This window comes from Pipistrellus hanaki, assembly GCF_964339955.1.
Source record: "Pipistrellus hanaki genome assembly, chromosome: 5".
Lineage (NCBI taxonomy): Eukaryota > Metazoa > Chordata > Mammalia > Chiroptera > Vespertilionidae > Pipistrellus > Pipistrellus hanaki.
This window is the reverse complement of record NC_140507.1, coordinates 35,434,419-35,454,855: the sequence shown is the minus strand read 5'-3', so window position 1 is coordinate 35,454,855 and position 20,437 is coordinate 35,434,419.

Below are 20,437 nucleotides of genomic sequence, written 5' to 3'. Positions count from 1 at the left end.
CTGATCATATTAAATACTACTCAGTCAGCACACTGTCTTCTGTGATTCCCTGGAAACCTTTAATTCAATAGTCTTAGCAGAAAATAAAATGGATCATTAATGTCTGTAAACTTATAATTTTCACAGAAATATGCTAAAAACTATCTTCTCTCCTTATGTGCTTCACTGAAATGACACTTTCCGCTTCCTGTCCCTACCTTTAGAATACCATAACCTTTGCAGCCCTCCCAAAGGTATGGCAGATGTGGGCGGAATTGAAAATATTCTTCCCAATGTCTATTACTTTTGTGCCAACCTCACTCCCCACTTGTCCGTCCACTTTTCTTATTGATGACTGATGTCTGGTGAACACTCCTCTATGTTCACCGAGGACTCAGGCACATTCTTTTCCTTGACTCCAGTGTTATTCACCAACTGGATGACTTCAGTGCCCACGATGAAGAGTCTGCCCACACTGTAGCTTCTCAGAACCTGAACTGCCTCAATTTCCAATGCCTGCATCTTTTACTCCATCCCTGGACATTTCCATTCCCAGGTGCCAGATTTGGTCACAGAGGTCACCTCTCTGTCTGAAGTCTCTACATACATGTGAAACAATCACCTGCTCATTTCTTAGTTCTTACACTGCCTACTTCCATTCCATCAGTCCCAAGACCTCATCAAACAGCCAGGCCTCCCTTACCTGGCTTCCTGGGGTCACTTTCCCACTTCTCTTTTAGCTCTAAACACTCACCTGCTTCAATATCTGTCTCTCTCTATTCCAGGACACAGGATAGTTGGACGGGACCATGCCTCACAAGGAGAAGAGAAATTTGGGTGTTCATAGTCAAGCTTGTTGAAAGAGGAGTCTATGCCTGTCTTTACTTCCTCACTTCCTATCCACTTATCAAACCACCATAATCTGATTTCTGCCTCTCCTACCCCTACTTCTATATCTTTACTTCCTCACTTCCTATCCACTTATCAAACCACCATAATCTGATTTCTGCCTCTCCTACCCCTATTTCTATATCATAAAAACTGCTCTCTCTCTGGTCAACTATGACCTCCAAATAACCCAGCTCTCCAAAGTGTCTTAAGTCATCACCTCACTTGATCATCATAGCTTTTGCTACCTTTGATCCCTCCATCCTCCCTGACTGTGGAGGCAACTCTTCCTCCTGATCCTTGTCTGCCCTCTCTGACCGCATACGCATAGGGTCAGTTATTGGCTGCTTTCCTGGATCCTCCCCATAGAGCTCAATGTTCCTGGGGATTCTGTCCTTGGCTATCTTTCTCTTTAAATCTTTTCCCTCAACAGTCGAATGAGTTCCTGCATTTTGAATGCCCTCTGTATATTGTTGACCAAATTTATAGATAATAGGCGAATGCCTCCACCAAATCTGCTAATTCCAAGACCCATATATCCACCTTGTCTCTGGAGATTTCCATCATATCTCCCAGCCCTTCACCCCAATATGTCAAAGTGATCTCATCACTTTCCTCCACTTGCATGACCTCTGTTTTCCACTATTCCCTAGTCATAATGATGGGGACACATTCCCCAGCCTCCCAGACTCTGCCTTCCCTCTCATATGCTATAACCAATTGGTCACTGGGCTTTGCTGTTTCTATCTCTTAAACTGGTCTTTCTTGTCTACTCCCTCTGCCATCGCCTTAGTGCTGGCTCTCGAAATGGTCGCAAGGACTTTTGAATGGATTTCTAGCCTCTTGCCTTCTCTTCTTTCCAATCTATCTCTGTGTTGCCACCAGTGATAAGTCTGATTACAACTTTTCCTTGTTAAAACCTTTCACTCTCTGTTGGAATAGAGCCTAGGGCCGAGGCAGGGCATACAAAGCCAGTTATCATGTGGTCCCCTCAGCTCCAAGCCTCTCTTCCCCTTGAACTTCACACACCAGCCAATCCAATCTACTTCTAGTTCCCTAGACTCCCCATGTTGTTTCATTCCTCTGAGCCTTTGTACATGCCTCTCCCAGGAATATCATTCCTCTGCCCCTTCCTTATAACCAGGAAACCCACATGTGTCTGTGAACATTTAAATTAGTCATCACTTCCTCTAGAAGGATTTCCATCACCATCTTTCTCTCTGTGATGCGTTAATATCTCCCCACTTTCAGAATGTGAGCATACTTTGATTATTAGGCTTAATACAATGTATACAAATTTAGTGATTTATATGTCAGTTTCCTTTGGCAGAAGGAAATGCATTTTGCTTGCACAGTGTGTCATATATAGTAGATAATATATAGAAAACAAACACATGAAATTGAATTGAACTAAACACAAATATATGATTATGCACTGAAATTCTCCTTGGCATCTCTCTTACACAATGATGGTGACACCTTCCTGAATAATTTTCCTGCTTTTGTTCTTGCCCTTCACCAAAACTGATTTGCAACAAAGCAACCTGAAAGATCCTTTTGAAAACTGATCAGGATATATCACCTCTCAGCTCAAAGCCTTCCAACGGCTGCCTCCCATTCAGAGGAAAGTATGAGTCTTACATGGGTTCCTTGGTCCCTCCTCTCCACCCATCACCTCTCTAACCACATCTTCACTCTTCTTACTTAACTCCACACACACTGTTACTCTTTCCTTCGTCCATACTCCAGGAACACCATCACCTGCGACGTTTTCACTTTCTGCTCCTTCCATCTGGAATGCCCCTGCCAAATGTGCACATGGTCCATCCTCACCTCCTTCATGTCCGTGCTTAACAGGTACTTCTCCATCAGGTCCTCTCTGATGACCACTGTATTTTAAATTGCAACTCCCCTCCTAAACACCCCTGCTTAATTTTTCTCCATAACACGTACCACCCTAGTCATACAGATTTTATTTATTTATGTGTTTATGGTCTGGACCCCACTAGAAGGTGAGCTCTATGTGGGGTGAGATTTGGTCTGTTTTGTTAATACCTGGGACATAGAAAGAACTCAGCAAATATTTTTAGGAAGAATTGGTGGTTCTGCAGTGCCTGGCCTTAAAGTTCTAACTAAAACCCTACAGGGCTTTAATTCCCAACATACAATCTGCCTTCTCTTTATTATATAAGTGCTGCACTATTGCTTTTTCCCTTATAGTTTCTCCTGATCTCTGAGTAGCATGTATTTTCTGCATATATCCTCCCATCCTCTTATCAGATGTAACCACATCTCTTATTTTTAAAACTGGCCTTCAGCAATATAAAATTTGGAAGATTAAAAAGGAAACATGCCAAAACTGGTTTGGCTCAGTGGATAGAGTGTTGGCCTGTGGACTGAAGGGTCCTGGGTTCAATTCTAGTCAAGGGCATATAGCTTGGTTGTGGGCACATCTCTAGTGGGGGATGTGCAGGAGGCAGCTAATCTATGTTTCTCTCTCATCGATGTTTCTAACTTTCTATCCCTCTCCCTTCCTCTCTGTAAAAGATCAATAAAATATATTTTTTAAAAAAAGAAAACGTTATCCCACATATTATTAAAATTTTAGCAAAAAATATTTTTCTAAAGAAAGATCTTGGATTTTCTATTTTCTAGAGTTCTTTCACTTGTAGATAAAACATCTTAATGCTTTCCAGTTTTACAGCTTAAAGTATTCAAAATGATGATCTCCCTCCCCTTACAAAAATAGAAAATCCAGAGCATTCATTATTAGTTTCTAAACATGTCATTTTTCTCTGTTTATAATAAAATATTCTTTTCAAGAATGCTTCCTTGCATGTTGCAAATTATTTATTCCACTTTCTTTTAGTTTTCCTTTCTTTGTTCTTTCTGAATGAGACATGAAGTGCTATAGGAATTTCTTCATAAGCACAGGCAGGCAAAAGGCAGAGGAGGGCAGCATGAATGGGGCAGATGAGAAAGCAATTTTGTTTTATTTATTTATTTTTAAAATATTTATATTGGTATCAGATATGAAGAGAAAGGGAGAGAGATAGAAACATCAATGATGAGAGAGAATCATTGATTAGCTGTCTCCTGCATGTGCCCTAACCAAGAATCAAACTGACCTCCTGGTTCATAGGTTGATGCTCAATCACTGAGCCACACAGGCTGGGCTGAGACAGCAATCTATTACTATAAAAGGCTAATATGCTAAGTGTCCTTCCCATTGTCCAACTGGTGGCTTTGATGTGCACTGACCACGAAGGGGCAGATGCTCAATGCAGGAGATGATGTGATGCACACTTGCCATTTACAGAGAAATGGCAGCCCAGACCTGGCTGACAAAGCAACACTCAGCTTCTCCCAAGTGGGAGACAGTCCCTGCCACCACCACAGAACAACAGCCCACCAAATCGCAGCCAATGCTGCTGAGATCCCATGGCCAGCCCAGAAACAGTCATTGTGGGCACCAGGTAATGACATCATATAGCAATGCCCAGCTTCCTCTCCCTATCTACTAGTCTCCTTGCAGTTTCTGCAGCCCAGGAACATGACTTGCTTTATAGCCAGGTGGAAACATTTACACTGCAACCAAATGTCTGTGAAGCATTTTCCTGGGCCTCATTTCAGTTGATCCTCACAGAAGTCCTGGGGTTGGCATATAGGAGACTCGGTGGAATCTTATTTTCTTTTCATTAGCCAGACGACAGAGATTTAGAAATCTTAGAAACTTGACCTGACTGAAAAGAAATAAGAAATGGTGGACCTTGAAAATGATTTCACGTTTTCTCACTGCACAGAATATAGTCAAACACTCCTGCAGTTAAATATTTTACTCTTTGTTCTCCCTGCGTCATCTACAATAATAATCTGCTTCATGTTGATATTTACTGCTGTGTTGCTAACAATTACCTGAAAGAGAAGTTGGTGTGCTTCACTGGGCTGGGAAGTTTAGCTAAATCAGAAAGTAGTCCTAATTAAGCAAGTTTTTTCTATATCTAAAAGGCTAAGTTGGCGCGCACACACACACACACACACACACACACACACACAATACATATAAAGCTCTTGCTGGCAACAATAGCATGTTTGTGTTTTGATCTGTTATTGTCAATTGTGAATTTGGTTGGCACTCTATTATAGAAAAAGGGCAAATAGCGATATTAAAATATCTCTTGTAATTAATTTCCTTTCAATGTGCACAAATTCATGCACCAGGCCACTAGTTTTAAATAGGAAGGAAACCTCTATTCAGTGGACTCTTTTGCTTGCTTTCAGTGAGGTTCAATGAGGAATAATGTGAAAGGTTCGAGACAGTGGCGTGATTACAGAAACAATATGAGAGAGAACTCTTTGAGGTACAGTGTGAAGATAGACTTCAGTTCAAGTGAATTATCTACCAGATGGCAACAAACTGGCATGTGGTCCTCAGCCCTGGCATGCATCAGAGTCATCTGGGGAGCTTATACAAAATACTACAGGGTATTTCATTAACATAAAATGAGAATGTCTGAGGGCCTGAAGAAGGGTGTTTGTGGAGCTCCCAGGCTGAGAACCACTGAGAGAATTAAGGCCAGGCTGACGTTTATGACCAAGAGAGAGAGATAATATGTACTACGAAATTGTAAGTACATGCATTGTACTTTCCCCAAGTCATTTCCCTTTCCCAATAACTTAATTCTCTCTGAGGCCCTAATAACAATGATAGCGGCCAGAAATGTGTTTACCCTTTAAAACAAAAAGATAATTTTGGAGATACTTCAAGTAAAATTAATTATTTGTTGAAAAAAGCAAAGATGTTTTGTGGGATAATCATAAAATAGAGCTAAGTACAGCAATTAACAAATGAATAGTAGCTATATGGCTGCACCACAGAAACATAATGTGGATTAAAAGATGCTAGACACAAATGAATATATACTTTATGATCCAATTTATATAACATTCCCAAACAGAAAACACTAATAAACAGTACAGTCAACGCTCAAAAACACGGGAATTAGGAGTGCTGATCCATGCTCAGTCAAAAATTCACATATAACTTTGAATTCCCCTAAAAGTTCACTATGAATTCCTTACTGTTTTCTGGAAGGCTTACTGATAACATAAACAGTTGATTAACACATTTTTGTATGTTATATGTATATATATTATTCTTAGGTACTGTATTCCTACAATAAAGTAGATAAAATGTTATTCAGAAAATCATAAGGTAGTGAAAATATATTTGCAGTACTGTACATATTTGTTAAACAAAATCTGTGTCTAAATGGACTCCCACAGTTCAAACTGGTGTTGCTTAGGGCCAGATGTATTAGAAGGCAGACTGTGTTCATGCTGGGGAAATCGGGGAGATGTGGATGGTAATGGGAAAGAAAGTGATGCTGTATTTCTTGACCCAGAATGTGGTATTTATTGATTTATTTATACCATTTTCCCTATGTATGTTATTCTTTAATGAAAAGTTGAAAATAAATGAGAAAAAAGATGTCTTTAAAATAATTCTCCCTATCAGATGAATGATGCAGGCACTTCTATTAGAGAATTGATGGGAGGGATGATTGGGCGGGGGGGAGGGGGTGGGAGCTGGGGTAGTGGGTAGACTGAAGGGAAATCCCAGCAGCTGCCATAAAGGAAGATTCTAGGTTGAGGTACTTTAGTTAAAAATAACACCATTACAATTATATTTTTAAACTGGCTCTGACCATGTTACCATCTTTCTATTAGGTTGAGAGATGGTCGATTTGGAGAAAAGTCTGTGTTGCTGTGTATTTGTTCCCTATCATCTTAATTCAAGCAGTTTTCCAAATTGAACTTACAAAAGAAATGATATATTTATATCTGTAGCTATATCTATATCTGTACCTATATCTATATCTGTATCTATAATGTATATATCTATATCTATAATATATCTATAATATATCTATAATATATCTATAATATATCTATAATATATCTATAATATATCTATAATATATCTATATATATATCTATATCTATATCTATATCTATATCTATATCTATATATATATATATATATATAGAGAGAGAGAGAGAGAGAGAGAGAGAGAGAAAGAAAGAACATGCATCTACCTTTGGTTGGGTAGAATCCCAAGTAGAAGTGCCATAAGCTTTTGCTCTAAAGTTATTGTTGGTGTGTCAAAACCAGTTAAATGACTAGAGTTGTGACCATGAGCAAGGTATCTGTGGTGGTCACAGGGAGTATTGATCATTGGCCCCTTCATTTCCCAACAGAAGCTTTTCACTGCAGACATGATCTTCAGAAGACACTTTGAAAGGAGAGGACATGCTGCCACCTACTGAAACAATGCAAACACAGGCAGACACTCGGTTTGAACGGCAGGACCTTGTCACCCACACCTGGTGGAAAGCAAACGGCATAAATGCTCAAAGGTTTCCTCAGCTTTTTCAGTCATGGACTCAAATGAGATTCATTTCCACTTCTGAGATCATTTCTACCCAGGGCTTTAGGACCAGGAAAACGTTTCTCCTTTACCTACAGAGCTCAGTGTGAACATGGACAGGGAGTTTGAGACCTGCATGGCCACATCGATGTTTCTCTCTCTCTTCCTTACTCTCTCGCTAAAAAAAAAAAAAAAAAAAAAAAAAAAAAAAAAAAAAAAAAAAATCAATTAAAATATACTTAACAAAACCATATCTCAGTTTGGATGTGCCTGATTGTTACATCACCCTTAGATTCAGATGCAACTTTTGGGGCAGTAATAGAATGCAGGTGATGCTGTGCCCTTCTCCCTACTGCACAGCAGGGAACGGGATTTGATTGCTCCTTCATGCACATGTAGCTTCAACCTCCAGCCTTCCTTCCTCTGCCCCTCCTGCCCCTCCTAGCAGGGGTGGTGTCCAAGAAGCCTGCACCTGTTCTCACCCCAGGTGCTATTGACAGGAGCAATAGTGATGAACTGACTAGAAAGTAGGACGCCCCTTGAGATAACATTCCTTGCTCTATCTCCCTCCCCCAGACACCAGTGACACAACTTGGAACAGTGTGATTGTGAAAGTCCTCCCTGCTGGCATGAATCACTGTTAGGCCTCAGAAATGAAAGGAGATTGAACCAGATGAGCTCTGTTGCCAAAAACACCCCACAGAGAAACACCAAGGCTGTCAGGACAGACCTACAAAATCCCTTTTAAAGATAAATATATGTAACAGGGCTGGATCCCCCTTTGGAAAACAGTCACCAGTTCAGTGAGCATCCCCTACTCTACTTTCAAAGGGAATCTCAAAATAGCCTGAGAGCCTGGCCTGCATGGCCCAGTGGTTGAGCATCAGTCTATGAACCAGAAGGTGACAGTTCAATTCCTGATCAGGAAACACACTGGGTTGTGGACTTGTTCCCCAGCATGGGGTGCGCAGGAGGCAGTCAATCAATGATTCTCATCATTGATGTTTCTTTCTCTCTCTCTCTCCCCCTCTCCCTCCTTTTCTGAAACCAATAAAAATAAATTAAAAAAAAAATCACGAGAGACACAAGTTTCACAGAGAAAACATAAGGGTGTACTGAATAAAGATAAAAATTAAGAATACATGATTTTTGTGATGAGTGAGGAGACAGTTAAAGCCAAAACATGTTAACCATTGCTACTTTAAAGGCAAACAGAAAGAGAAGAGTCCTTGAGAACTATCAAGACAATTGTAAACTCCTGGTCAGCACAAGCTGCAGCACTTAAGTCCTGTCCTTGGAACGTAATTATTTTTGAGAAGGATGACACAAAAATTGTAATACCTGGCACACAGTAAATATCATGATGGAGATGTATTTATTACATGCCAGGCACAACTCTCAGTTCTTTACATTGAACAATTCGTTTCATGTTCACAACAATATTGTGAGTAATGTTACTGTCCCATTTGACAGGAAATGGAGGCACTAAGTGTTCAATTAACCTGTCCATCATCTCAAGGCTAGTAAGTAGAGCCATGATTTGAAGGGGGCCAGTTTGGATCTATGGACCATGCTCTTAAACTCGAAAACCTATGCTGCTCTTAATAAATATTAGGTAGAAGGATGGATGAATGAAAAGGATATATGTAAAGATGATGGATGTATGGATGCATAGATGAATGGATAGATATATGGATGAATGGATGCATGTAAGCATAGATGGATGATGGATGGATAGGCTTATGGGTGGATAAATAGATGGATGGGTGTGCAGGTCTGTAGTCCATTGAAGAAGGCTAGGGCATGAGAAAAATGTACCCACTATTTTTGCTTCTTCTAAAGAAGACCCATTTAAGTGAAAATTTTTAGGCACAAACTATTTCATGCTAAAGCAGGAATCTGTATATTGGTGAACACACAAACACACAGATGCAAACACTAAGGAACCCATGGAAATAGCATAGTTTTTAGAATCAAAGAACTAGATTTGGATCATGGCCCTGCCAGTTTGGGGCCAGCGGAGGAGAAGTGAGCGTACAGCCAAGAACCTGGAATTAGGAACCTTCTGATAAATTTTAGTTCCTTTCCTGCTCAAGAAAATGACATTACCTGAATCTAACTTATTTGAGCAGGAAAATGCTGAGAAAAGGACCTCAGGGGCTGGGGGACAGGGAGGAAGGATTCATCCGGCTCCCTGCCTCTCTCCTGGGACTGAGCTTTGGGCTTTGAAAAGAAAGGTGGGCTCCCAACTTCCTGAGCTTTGCCAATTCTGCAGATGCTAGAATTGATGGGCAACTCACATGCCAACTTGGACACACATGCTCCTGTGTACACATGTGATATCCTTGAGGTCAGAGTGCTTGATATTTATGTTTTAATGCCTTTATCAGATAATAAAAATAATTAAAGCTCACTGTCAAAAAATTCAAGGACTATGGGGAGGTTTAAAAAGGAGAGATCAGCCGAAGCTGGTTTGGCTCAGTTGATAGAGCGTCGGTCTGCGGACTGAAAGGTCCCGGGTTCAATTCCGGTCAAGGGCATGTACATTGGTTGCGGGCACATCCCCGGTAGGGGGTGTGCAAGAGGCAGCTGGTCGATGTTTCTCTCTCATCGACGTTTCTAGCTCTCTAGCTCTTTCCCTTTCTCTCTGTTAAAAATCAATAAAATATATTAAAAAAAAAAAAGGGAGAGATCAGTCTGTTTATCATCTTGGAAGATCTTCCTTAATTTATTTCTATGCATATAAGTATGTAGCCTTTTTAGAAACAGAATTAGACTGTATGCAGCATTTTCTCATTGTCACTTGACTGTTCAAGTATATTGGGGATTGCTATCCTAACGCAGGTACACATCGACTGCACAGCACCCCACTGAAAAACATCACCATAAATTATTTAGCAATATTATAAATTACATTTACAGAAACAATACTCAATAAAAATCTTTGTGTATACTTCTTTGAGCACACAGCTTTGAGCCCCCTTTCTATTATTTACTTTTTAAAATTTCTTAAATGGGAATTGCTAGGTTAAAGGTAGGCATTTTGATTTCACTACACATTGGCAAACTTTTCTAAAAAGGTGGTATTTCATCAATAGTGTAGGAAAGTTACCTACACCCACTAACACAGGGTACAGCCATTGTTTTTAACCTTTGTCAAACACACACACACACACACATACACACACAAATTACTTTTCACTTTAACTTATATTTTCTTCATTACTAGTGACTCACACACATTTAGATGTTTATTGACAATGTGCAATTTTCTTTTGTGAATTTCTAGTTCATGTCTGGACACATGCTCCTTTCTGTTTGTAGGATTATGTATTCATTTTTGCATATCTGATGCCTAGTGAAGGGCTTAGCACATACTAGTCACTCAACAAGTACTTGTGGAATCCCTGCTCATTGGCTGCAATGTTATGGTTATCCCCACAGAACACAGGGCCAGGGATTCTACCATGAATCCTGAATTGGTCAAAAGTTTACTGTCTAGCTTTGAGAAAATCAAATTATTGGAATCTGAAAATGCTGACGACAGCCAGGCCCCCATTGGGCTGACACCCAGCCCAATACTTTAGAGAGAACAGCTCCTATGTAAAAATGTAATGGACCAGGAAGGAGGACAGGGCCATGCAACTGGCACCATGGGGAGGCACCACATGGTTGGCCTGTCACCAAACGCTTCCTCTTTCTTGTTCTACCAAGTACACCCACCAGAATGCTTGTATTCTCTGGAACACAAAAAAATACTGTTAACTCACAGAAATAAACTTCCAATGGTACAACTGAGGCGCCATGATAGACAGTGGGAGAGATAATTATGGCTAGATACTCAAATATATATGTTCTTACATATACCATTAGGGTTATAACTGAAAACAATTGTGGCCTTTGCACTTTCCTTAGCAAACGTGCAAGTCGGTTCTGGGGAAGGTGTTTGCAGCCTGTTAAATGGAACCACTGCAGTGGCCAAGGCTGGAATACCATGTGTAACTGCTTCTCTTACAGGTTTGCTGGTCCCACTTTAGCTTTGGAATCCTGAGGCCATCCTCCTGTCCTCAAACGGTGGAGCTGAGCTACGTGACCCAGAGCACAGGAAGCAGTGTCGTCCCCTTCCTGGGAACTCACGTGCAGTCTGAGCATCAGCTAGCACACAGGCATGGGTGTGGCCTCTGGAGCAGCATGGAGTTGCCCATAAGGAAGGAGAGAGCTCAACAAAAACGTGATTTTCACTGTTGTAAATTCTGCCCCGATTTACTGCCCCACTTCCTCTCCTCTCACCCCAAACGTTACAAGAGAAGAGAGACTTAGTGTCTGATAAGTTCTTTCTTTGCCCACATGAAAGGGATGGGGAGCGACTGCAAGCTTGCTGCAGAGCAGCTGTCTGTGGAGACAACCACAGCTTCGGTTTTTGGGCCACCAGCCCTATGGTGGCCTCTCTTTCTACCATCCGTGTGAGCAGGAGCATTAGTTTGTGCCAACTCCAGAACTTCAAGCATGTCACTTCTGAAACCACAACAGGTTGCTTAAGCTTCCTGAACAAAGTGCTCGGGGTGGAAAGCTCTGAAGTTCTTTGGCGCCTCCTGAAACCACAGAGCTGACTACTGAACAAAGAGTATCTGAGCACACGGGGGCCTCAGACTCATCTCACAATGTGAAAACCAGGTACTGAGAGTAGTGACTGGGTGGGAGGTAGTCTTCTGCTCAGAGCAGTCACACCAGCTAGACAGTGTGCCCCTTCTCAAATACAAGAATGCTTCTGGGGAAGGGTTTTGCTAGTCCTACTGAAAAATTACCTACTTGCAATATCAAAATGTTAGTAAGTGCATTGTTACAATCTAATTAGGAAAATTTGTAATAACATAAAGCTACTGTGAAGTCAGTAGCTATGGTACATGCATTAGTATTTCACTAATTTTGGTCATAATATTTTTAAAAAATTGGTATATTTGCACAAAACATTTTTTTACTCTCCTAAAATGATGCATCTAGAATGCAGATGCTCAGACAACTTTGCAATAACTCCATGGCCCACTAGGGGTCTCACTGAAAGTGGGGAACCACTGATCAATTCCACCGAATACTCATCATATCTAGTACCTAACAGGTATTGGAACAGGTCTGCAAACTCCCAGGGAAGAGAATCAACAATGCATTTGGATGCCTTTCAATTCGGTGTTTACTTTTGGGTCTAGAGTCACTAGAGTAAATTCCTCTCGGAATAGTAGGTCAGGGACTATGTGAACCATGTGCTCTCTCTTTTAAATCGTTAAAAACTTTTCCAGCTTTATTGAGATATAATTGATATACTGCATTGTGTACATTTAAGGTGTACAACATACTGAATTGATAACTTTATGTATTGCAAAATGATACCACCACATCATTAGCTAATACCTCGTCCCATCCTAGAAACAATGAATCTCTGAAGGACAGTTGCATGTCCTTCCAGGCAATGCAAACCACAGAACACCCTGTATTTCCAGTGTTTCCACAGCTCCAAGGAAACTGACAACTTAAATGGAATGCTCATTTGTGGCAATCACTGGGGACCACAGCCCCTGCTCTTTCTGCTCCTCCCTCAGCATTGTTTCTAGACTTACATCCTTTTTCATTTTTAAACATCTCCCTGAATGTGATAGTCACTGAGGTGTCCTCATCTCACTGGAATTATATGGGCATGAATTATAAACAAGAACAAGGCCATGAGCCTCCAAGGTAGTTAAAAAGGGTCAAAGAGCCAGCTGGCATGGTTTAGTAGTTGAGTGCTGATCTATGAACCAGAAGGTTAGGGTTCAATTCCTGGTCAGGGCACATACCTGGATTGTGGGCTCGACCCCAGTGTGGGGCATGCAGGAGGCAGCCGATCAAAGATTCTCTCTTGTCACTGATGTTTCTATCTCTCTCTCCCTCTCCCTCTCTGAAATCAATATAAAAAAATTTTTTTAAGGGTCAAATGCCCTGCACGGGGCTCCGAGTGATCCTGAGCTCCTCCGCCATCTCCAGTGCCAAATGTGCGCTTGTGTGGACCCGTCCTCCGATTTCCTGGGCTTCACTTCTTAGATAAAAAGGCCATGCAGGGGCAGGGGTAGCTGAGCACCTATTACCTATTATAACACCTATTACCACCTATTACCACCCCTCCATCACCACCAGGCTTCAAACAAAACAAAACAAAACAAAACAAAACAAAACAAAACCTATTACCACCTATTACCACCTATTACCACCTATTACCACCCCTCCATCACCACCAGGCTTCAAACAAAACAAAACAAAACAAAACAAAACAAAACAAAACAAAACAAAACAAAACAAAGCCATACTCCTCTGTCCCATGGAATCCAAAAGAACTGATCAACACAGGTGGGCAGCAAAAGTAGTTCCCACACGGTGCCCATCAGGGCTTTCCCCAACTTCCTCACTGGCAGCCTCTCCTGACCACTCTGCCAGAACACTTCTATTAGATTTCTTCTCTGACCTGTGACCTCTGCCTTGTTCCAGCCACTCCTCTACTCACCCCCACCCTGCCTCTTCCTGCCAGCTGACGAAGCCCTCCTACCACAAGGGGGCACTGCCACCAAAGAAACCAAGGATCACTGGGCTGCTGCTTCAGGCTGGAGAGTTTTAGTAGTCAAATCATTCCGTACATTGTGTCTTTCTCCATGACTATTTTCCCTCTCCACTTTAACAAAACACATCTGGGAAGATGCCATGTTTTTCATACCTTTCCATGCATTAAACCTTCTACCTTAACCACTCTCTCCTAGTCTGTCAATTTGCTGAATTGATACATTCACATATCACCTCAAAAAATACCTCCTCTGGGACTTTGCTGGGACCTTTACATGAATTTTCTCTAATGCTTCAGTTATAGCTTTTGTTGTACCTAATATTCAGATATCTCCTGCTAAGCCATAGCTCCATAAAGTCAGGACAATGCCCTTCGTGTAGTAGGCCATAATTGTTGAATTATGCAAAATTTTTATTTAAATCTAATAATTTAACTTATTAATTTGGCCATTTCCCAAAATTCCCCAATTTTAGGACCCTACATACACTTTGAAAAAAAAAAAAGAAAAGAAAGGAAAATGTAGTTATGGAATATCCAGAGCTGGTATATACAGTCTCATGAAGTCAACAGAAATTCAGGTCCTCTTTCTGTTTGGTCCCTTCCACGTGACTTCTTTGAGGCCACCTCCTGGCCAACGTGACTGCTGCTGGAGTCAGCTGTCACCTCTGCATTCCACACAGCAGGAAAAAGAAATGCAGGCAGAGGGCTTGCTCTACCTAGAAGTCCCACAGCATATCTGACAACAAATAACTGGCCAGAACCTATTCATGTGGCCAACAGCTATATGGTAAGCTGAGCAGTGTGGCCTTTTATTTGAGGAGGTGATGTGCTCGGCTAAAAGTCTGCATTCTGTTACCAAGGAAGATAGGGCACAGGCATGGGGCAGATAGCTGTACTCTCTCCCGACCTTTAACCTCACTCTATATTCTATATCAGTAATCGTCGCCTGTCCACTGCCTCAGTTTCTCTTTGGCTTTCCCTTCCTCATTGACACATCCTGGCTGCCTTTTCAATCCAGACCTGTCTCGAGACCAGAATCTTAAATTCGATATGTCTAGAACCAATTTATAATCATCTCACTAAATCCCCAAACCAGCTTCCACATAGTTCTCTGAAACTTAAGGCCAATGTTCTCACCACCAGCTCGCACCACACAAAGCAGTTTTCCCATCAATCCTTCTCAGGGCTCCTGCCTTCGGGCTCAACAGCTTGCTGGGACCTGAATAGTGCTTCACATCACATTGACTTTTGATTTTATGTCATCCCCATTCCAATTTTGTAAAAAATAAAATAAAAATTCAGTTCATTTTTGGTAACTTTTCTGCCCTTAGCCAAGTCTCCCAAGATGTGGGACTAGTGTCTCTGTAAGACTGGTCACTATACAGCACAGCAAACATTGCTGCCTGAAAGGAGGCAAAACATGTGACTGCAAACAGGGTTTTGCTACCAGTTCTGATTTCTACCAATTTGCCTTTTCAATCAACTTGCTTTTAACCAGATATCCTGGTGTGTGCCACATGGCCTTGTTGGGAGACTGAGGGTCCAATGGGACTGCTATTGAGAAGTTCATTCATACAAACTGGAAACTGGCCGCTCAGAACTCTGCTGTTCAGGTGAGAGCAAATAAGCTAAGAAAAAGCAGCAGCTTCTATCTGGAGGAGATAATACCCGGTTTCCCCGAAAATAAGACAGTGTCTTATATTAATTTTTTCTCCCAAAGTTGAGCTAGGTCTTATTTTCAGGGGATGTCTTATCTTTCCATGCGCTAGGTCTTATTTTCGGAGGATGTCTTATTTTCAGGGAAACACGGTAGTAACCCCTCAAGGAGGAAGAGAAATCTCGGTATGTTTGGGAGGGAAGAAGAAGAAGGAATAGGGGAAGGGGAAGAAATCTGGCTCTGGTTGTTAGAAGAAGCTTATGATATAAATAGAGGCTCTAGAAGGGAATGTTGATGTCCCACTTTCATGGATGCTGAGGAGACACAGGTTGAGGTGAGTAAAATAAAGGACCAGATGTCCTTTGTGCACCCCTGCACTGAAACAGCCACCTCTGAGGTCACAAACGCTGAAGGCCCTGCCCTTAGCACCCTACCTGACCTGTCCTTAGGGTAGCATTGGGCTGCAATCACACCTTCATCTGAAGCAACCTCTCTGGGCTTTAATGGTGGAGAAACATGTCCTCTGATTCTTCTCCTACAGCTTGGTCTGATTTCCTCAATCTCATTGCTGGTTCCTGCTCTTAACCTTTCCTTATTCCTCCACTGGGCTTCCTGCTGTTACCATTAACTCCCGTAGGTTAACTTTATACACCCCTGACTTCCAAATCTACGTGCCAGTGATGAATTCTTTCCTGTCTTTAGACCAGCAATATTCAACCTTTTTCAGCTCATGGCACATTTAAACTAATTATTAAATTTCTGTGGCACAGCTGAAACTGGTTTGGCTCAATGGATAGAGTGTCAGCTTGGGGACTGAAGGGTCCCGGGTTCGATTCCGGTCAAGGGCATGTACCTTGGTTGTGGGCATATCCCCAGTGGGGGGTGTGCAAGAGGCAGCTGATCGATGACTCTCTCTCATCGATGTTTTTAACTCTCTGTCTCTCTCCCTTCCTCTCTGTACAAAATCAATAAAATATATATTTTTAAAAAATTTCTGTGGCACACTGAAAAATGTATTTTTTGCCAATTTGACAAAAAGTAGATATAAGTTTGATTAATTTACAAAAAATTAATAATGATAGCCCTAGCTGATTTGGCTCAGTGGTTAAAGCATTGGTCCATGGTCTGAAGGGTCTTGGGTTGGATTCTAGCCAAGAGTACATATCTTGATTGCAGGCTCTATCCCCAACCCTGACCGGGGCATTTCCAGGGGGCAACTAATTGATGTGTCTCTCTCACATTGATGTTTCTCTCTGTCTCTTCCCTTCCCTTCCACTATCTAAAAACCAATGGGAAAAAAATGTCCTCTGGTGAAGATTAACAAAACAAAACAATAATAGTAATTACATACACTTTTTGGTCCAAAGTATTTTTTAAAAAAAATAAGGTGCCTATACTTTTATATAAGGATTTCTGGGACCAACAATTTATCAGTCAGGCCAAACCTTATCATGTGAAGTGACTAATAAGATGCAACTCTATTATATGCCCTATATATTTATGGTTTAAGACAGGGCATTCACACAAGGTGGCTATTGTGTTGGCTGTTATATTTTTCTTGATAATCTAAGGGAAAAGAGGTCAAGTATGAATGTTTTAAAAATTCTTCTTGTGGCACATCGGTTGAAAATTGCTGCTCTAGACCCATATTTCTGTCTACTAGATATCCCTACTTGAATGACTTAGATATTTAAAACTCAACAGGCCATCTTTCTCTTCAAATCTGCTATTGCCCTGCATTTTCTATCTTGGTTAATGACATCCCATCCACCAAGTCACCCAGGCTAGGAAGCTTGGAATCATCCAAATCCCTACGTCTTTTGTTGCCATCCCCTATTGCATCAGTGACCATGAGGTGTGGATTCATACAGCACATATCACAGATTAAGTGCTGACCCGAGTTTCCCCAAATCACACCTGTAATCCCTGAGCAATTTGAGAGCAGAAATTGCCTGCTCAATTGTAGATCCTTAGCTCAAGGAACAGGTACTGGCACACTGACTACTTTGTAAATGCTTCTATACCATTGCTGATTCTGCTGGATACACACAACAATCACTCAATCCCCTGGTTCATTAATGGACTCACAGTAGAACCTTTGACATATTTGTTTCTACCAGCAGAGACATGTTCCCATCTGTACAATGCACTACAGTTCACACACTTGGATGTTTAGTTTCTGTAGAGAACTCACCTTCCCTTTAAAGGGGAATATGTACAGAAAAGGTCCCTTGGAGAGGCCACCAGTAAGAACGGTCAAGCAGTTCCCATGGAGAGATGGCCTTAGTTTGGGTTCCCCCCAAGTAGCGCCTGAGATGAGGGACATGGGTGCCGGTCTCATCATGTATGCATGTGGTGACCACACAGGAATAAGGGAGGAAAGAGAGTTGGGCAGAGGAAGAAAAACCAGGGCAGAGGAATTTATAGGGCTGGTGTCCACTGCGGGTGACTAGCTGGGACCCTATGAAGAAGCATTAGAGGGCCTCTTCAACTGCATGTTCAAGTGCAGAAGGCTAGGTGTCTGCTGATTCCTGTCCATCCCTGGAGGAGGGTAATCTCAGGAAAGCAAACCCTGCTACACTCTGGGCTGCTCACCTGACAGGCCAGGGAGCTTCTTGGGGTTTGCTGAACACCCTGAGGGTGGGAAGCAGAGAGGTTATGGTGGGTGTCTGACCTGGAAGATTAGTGACATGCATAGAACTATCCCCAAGCCTATGGCTGAAATCAGAGGTGGGCTGAGAGGAAACATTTCTGCTGTAAGACAGGAAGGTAATAAAACAAGAGAACGGTTTTGTGGCATCTGAGCAGATTGAGGGGTGAAAGATGAGGACTTGAATGAGTTTGATGATCATTTCCACTAGAAACACACTTGAGTGTTCTCTTATTTTAAAAATCTATTATATCGGGGTGGGCAGGGAGAGTACGCAAGGTGGGGAGTGTTTCTGAGATGGTGACCGATGTTGCACACTGGTTCCCCCAAACCCAAATCCAACCCTCTGCTCACTGTCTGGTCCAGAGGATGCAGAAACCAGAGAGTTGATTTCCCAGCCTTCCTGGTAGAATCCCAGGAATTGCCTGACTCCATTCTGGCAACAAGACCTTAGAGAAAATATGTTGATGATGTCTTTTTCTCCCTGTCCTTATCACAGTTTTCAATTAGCACGGGTGTGCTGTCCAGAGCTGCGCTATCCACCTTGCGACCGTGAAGTGACAAGGGAGGAAGAAAGCACATCAAACCGATGTAGAGGTGATGCAAATCCTCACAGGGAGGGGCCAGGCAGGAAGCCCAGCCACTGCTGCACCTAAACATTTCCTTTATGAGAAGGTGACCAGCTCAAAGACACTGCTCCATCAAGCCTAGCTCCAACCCACTTGCTACAGGAAAGTTCTACAACACCTGTGTATGACCTAGCCTTGAATTTGAATCATTCACCTTGAATTTGAATCATCCACCTATCCATGCTGCCCTTATCATGGTCTCACTGCTCCCAGAGTCTACCGTTTCAGGTCTTTCACCTTCAGTGGTGCCCCTCTGAGGCTCCCTCACTCTGTCAACTTATTCCTGTCGGACCATGGGCTCTTTGCTCCCACCTGCCTCACCCTGTCCTGCTCAGACAGGGTAGAGATAACACCACAGGAAAGAAAGGTCTACAGAGAGTGAGAGCACCTGGTTCCATTACTCCCTCAAGTTCTGACCAGAATGAACTCTTCCTTTGGCTTCCTGAAACCAGCATGATGCTTATGAACTGTTACATCCTTAGAGAGACAGGAAAGACCTAGCCCCAAGGTTATTTCAGCTACAGGGCGATGCCTAAGAAGCAAAAATCTGCCTGGCTGGTGTGGCTCAGTAGTTGAGCCTCGACCCATGAACCAAGAGGTTACCAGCTCGATTCCTGGTAAGGGCACATGTCTAGGTTGTGGGCTTGATCCCCAGTAGAGGGCATGCAGAAGGCAGCTGATCAATTGAAGATGTTTTCCTCTCATTGATTTTTCTATTTCTCTATTCCTCGCCCTTCCTTTCTCTCTCTCTCTCTCATACACACACACACACACACACACACACACACACACAAAGAAGCAAAAATCTGTACAAAGAAATTTACTAGGCTTTCTTCTGAATCACTCCAACCCTTTTATGTTCCTTCCAGACAAATAAAATTAAGAATTAAACAATTCTTAATTCTAAGACTAAAACTAAAAACAAAACAAAACAAAACACACACACACACACACAAAAAAAAAAAAAAAAAACCAGCACAGAGTTATTATTCTTTACTCCAGGAGGGGCCCTCAGAAGTCATCAGCCAAGAGCCATAACCGTTCGCCGGCTGTCCCTCAGATATTTTGAGTCAGTCTTCCTTTCTCCAGCATAGACTTGGCTCCTTGACATGGGAGCAAGTTCTCGGGAGCAGGGACAGGGACTTCCATTCTGGATGCAAAAAGCAGAGAGTTGCCCACAATGAACAGCACGTTGTCCACACTGTAGCCTCAAGGAAGCCTTCATGAGTACGTGGTAGATCACTGTCTTTGCTCCAATCCAAATACCTTCCAGACACTAAACAGCAATCTTCTTAGGTGAGAATGGAAAAGTCCTGCTCTTTGGTGGTTGATGGGCTAACATGAAATTAGATGGTAGGTGGTTTCTGTTTATTACTGTAGGTAGACAACTTTTCTTTGTGAACATAGCCTTTTACTGTAAGTAACACTCCTGGTGTTTTTGGTTGGGAGGCTGAATGAGTCATGGAGGCCTCAGGTCACAATTGAGGCAGGTTTTAAAACCACATGGGAAAAAATTTTACCTAAAGAAATCTAAGTATATAACTCTCTATCATGATACCATAACCAACTATTCTTGTGCTCATTTAGTACATAATTAAGAACCTACTGGGTGCTAAGTGA